We start from the raw sequence: 4,098 nt of genomic DNA on the forward strand, positions 1-4,098 counted from the left end.
CCCCCCCCCCCCCCAGAACCATGTCCACTTCATCTCCCTCAGAAAAGCGCAGGCCTCCCAAGGGCATCAACCAAATACCACATAATATGCTACAATAATACCAGGTAAATATCATCATATCAAGACTAGATGAGGCTACCCAGTAGGAGGAACGGAGTCTAATAAATAGACAAAGGAGTCAGTGAAGCTCACATTTATTAATTTTCAATTTTAGTGCCTGCACTATTGGTCTTTTGTTCAGGAAGTTATCTCCTGTGCCAATGCATTACGAGCACTTTTTGAGGTATTTCTTATCCATTTTAATTTCGTATATTGTGAACTGTCTGCTCAGATCCCTTGCCCATTTTTTAATTGAGTCATTTGTTTTCTCGACTCTTTGTTTTTTGAGTTCTTTGTGTATGCTGGATATCAGTACTGTCAGATGTAGAGCTGGCAAAGAATTTTTGCACCTCTATGGGTTTCTTCTTCACTTGATGGATTGTTTCCTCAGCTGTGCAGAAGTGTTTTATTTTTATGAGGTCTCATTTGTCAATTGTTGGCCTTAATTCCTGGGCAAATTCTTATTCAGAAAACCTTTCCTACATCTGTATCTTGTAGGGTACTGCCTATGTTTTCTTCCAGCAGAACTTCAGGTTTCAGATAGAGGGATGTCCTAGTTAGAATTCCTATTGCTGTCAAGAGACACCATGACCACAGCAAGTCTTGTAGGAAAGCATTTAATTGAGGTGGCAGCTTGCAGTTCAGAGGTTCAGTCCACTACTATCATGGCAGGGAGCATGGTGGCATGCAGGCAGACAGAATGCTAACCACATCTTGATCAGAAGGCAGTAGGAAGTGGATTGAGATACTGGGTGGTATTTTTTTTTTATGGCGATCCGGTAAGTTTTTATTGGCCCTTGCTCCCTTTCACTGGTCACTGCTCTTGACTCGAAGGACAACAGGCACAGAGCTACAAGGGATCATGCCCAGTTCTGTGATCACCAGATCCACGATGAGCTCAGGGGGAGTCACGTCATAGACCAGATTCAATACCGGAGTGATGGATGGTTCTGCCAGTTCGCCAAGACCACCTGTTCTCCCCGCTCACACTGCAGATCATCGGGGTCATCTAGCTCGTTAGAGACAAAGGCATCAGTCTGCACACGTTCACAGAACTTGGATGTTTCACAGCAGACCAGGACTGGAACATTATGTGCTCAAGCTACGAGGGCCAACTGTGCTGTCCCTACCCAAGACATCACAGATCCATTGGCCAGGAGTGCATGAGCTCCCAATAGCGCCTTGGAAACCTCTGGGAGCACATAGGAGGCTGCAGGAATCAGCAGGTGGGAAGTTGGGACCCCAGCACGGACAAGAGAACGGAGCATGTGCCTTCCCTCAAGTCGGGGCCTGCTGTCCACCACCACCACTTAAAACGGCTTACCTTCAACCCATGCTTCCTGAAGAATCCGTGACACTAGAGAGGAGCATCCATATACCAGGATCACGTCCCCATTACTGATCTTCTTAGAAGCAAATCCTGAAATTGCCTGAGCTGCAAGCACGATCTTCTCTTGCATATACCTATCGATGGCTTCTCTAAGTTCTGACTTGGCCTCCTCTTCCCGCTTGGAGCTGCTCATGCCAGTGATTTCCTTGTTAAGGAACTTGATGGCATTGCACATGCTTGCCGACAGGGGGCGGCACTGGGCCAGGAAGCTTATGTAGGGTTTTAGTTTATTTACAAGATCCCTGGAGAGTTCCTCACTGGGAGGTGTTGTGTAATCCTGAATCACCTACTGCAAGGCATGGAGGAGTGCGATGCACCGGGCATTGGAGCCACTGACGAGGCCCTGGGAGTACTGCAGACCGAGTAGCACCATGGCTGGGTGGATCACAGAGGATGGGACGCTCATGTACTGGGTCAAGGAGTTTTGTCTGCTGTACTGGGGAAGGTGGGAGAAGAGACTGACTTTGGATCCATAATCCTTTTGTGTAGGAACCTGCTGTCGCTCTGGCTTTCTAGTAAGCCTCCTCAGAGGTGAGGGGTTGTCGACCTGGGTGGGCTCCGGGAGGCGCTTCACACCTGAGGAGGTTTCTCCAGCTGTACTGGGGCAGGCCTGAGGAGGGGGCCCTTCTTGTTCCCCTTTCCTTGCCTGTTTCAGGGCCCGCTCTGCCTCCTGCTTGGCTCTCCTTTCAGCACGAAGTTCGGCCTTTCTCGGGCCAGCTGGAACTTTCTCCCCAGCAGTGCCTCCCGACTGACTACCGGGTCCTGGGAGTTCTCTGGTTGGGTCTACTTGCCGCTGAGCTGCAGATACGGTAGAGCCAGCGTCTTGGTCTGCCCCCCTTTCCTCCTTCCGCTTCTTCTTCTGCTGTTTCTTTTCTTTCTGAAGCTGAAGCTTCTCTTCTTGGGTCATCTCCCGCCCCGTTGCCCCTGGCCGAGGAGAAAGTTCTGTTTTCATCTCGGATCTAGACTCTTCAGGAACGGCCACCGTCCTAGGCTCCTCCCGCCAGGTCACTCAAACTACCCTGGGTGGTATTTTGAGCATGTATGAGATCTCAAAGTCCACCTCCATAGTGACACCCTTCCTCCAGTAAGACCATACCTACTCCTACAAAGCCACAAAAGTGCCACTCCCTCTGAGTTTATGGGGGCCAATTGCATTAAAACTACCACAAGGACTTTGATGCACTTTAAGTTGATTTTTGTGTAGGCAGTAGATACAGTTCTAATTTTTTTCTTTTGTATATGGACATCCAGTTTTCCCAGTACCATTTATTAAAGATGCTTTCTTTTGTGTAGTGTGTTTTTGGCCTCTTTGTCAAATATCAGATGGCTGTAGCTATGTGTATCCATCCATGTTTGGACTTTTTATTTTATTCCAATGACCTACACATCTCTTTTTGTGCTAGTACCTGTTGAAATAAGAGCGGCGGGGCTGCGTCCCCAACACCCCGGCCGCTTGGCTAGCTTATGCCCGAAATAACAACACACAAACTGTATTCATTTAAAGAACTGCTTGGCCCATGAACTCTAGCCCTTACAGGCTAATTCTCGCACCTGGTCTAGCCCATTTCTAATGATGTGTGTAAGCACCCCAAGGTGCGCTTACCGGAAAGATTCTAGCTTAAGTCCATCGTGGGTTGCAGCTGCCTGGGAGAGCTGAGCATGGCGTCTCTGCTCTAGCAGAGCTGTCGGTCTCTCTGGGAGCAGAGCAGAGTCTGACCTCACTTCCTCTTCCGCCCAGAATTCTATTCTGTTTACTCCTCCCATCTTTGTTCCAAGCCATGAGGCCAAGCAGCTGGTTTATTATAACTTAACCAATGAAATCAACAGATTGATATATGACACTCCCACATCAAGTACCATTTGTTTTTGTTATTATATCTCTATAATATATCTTGAATTCAAGAATGGCCTATACCATTATTATTCTTTGTTCAGGATTGTTTTGGCTATTCAGGGTTTATTGTAATTCCATATGAATGTTAGTTTTTTATCTTTATGAAGAGTTAGATGGGAATTTTGATGAATATATCACTGAATTTGTAAACTGATTTTGCTAGGATGGTTCTTTTTACAATATTCATCCTGGCTATTTGTGACAAGGATAGCTCACACAGATTTCAATGAACAGCAGATATCATCATACTTTTGAAAGCCTTTAGAACTCCTAATTAAAAAAAAAAAGAACTCCTTTCCTGTGTGCCAATAGAACTTCTCCGGCTCAGGCTGGAGAGATGCCCCTTGCTGTTCATGCAGAAGGTCCAGGGGTTCCGTTCCCAGAACCCACATCAGGCTGCTCACAAGTGCCTGCAGCTAGTGTTCCATGAGTCCCATCATCCTCTTCTGACCTCTGTGGGTGCTTGCACCTGTGAGGTGCACAGACATACACGTAGACTCACACATAACAAACACATGGTAAAAGATTCTCATGATCTTCTTTGTTTCCAATGCTTCAGTTTCTTTTAGAGCAAAGTCCTTCTAACCATTTTCCCACAATGGGCACGGAGCCACAGCCAACGATGACGTGCTTTGAGCTGAACGATTCAGACACTTTCCTTTTTGGCTCTTACTTATGGGAGAAGGGCGAGAATTGGTTTGAAAAGAAGGAAGGT

At 46.9% G+C, this 4,098-nt stretch overlaps 1 pseudogene; it reads right to left on the reverse strand.

Annotated features, from left to right (window-relative positions):
• Window positions 1-888: 888 nt before the first annotated feature.
• On the reverse strand, window positions 889-2,465 carry LOC126506524 (translation initiation factor eIF-2B subunit delta-like; annotated as a pseudogene).
• Between the last annotated feature and the right edge of the window lie 1,633 nt (window positions 2,466-4,098).

The sequence above is a fragment of the Alexandromys fortis genome, unplaced genomic scaffold (genome assembly GCF_014885135.2).
Source record: "Alexandromys fortis isolate MF-2015 unplaced genomic scaffold, M_Fortis_MF-2015_v1.1 scaffold_0, whole genome shotgun sequence".
Taxonomy (NCBI): domain Eukaryota; kingdom Metazoa; phylum Chordata; class Mammalia; order Rodentia; family Cricetidae; genus Alexandromys; species Alexandromys fortis.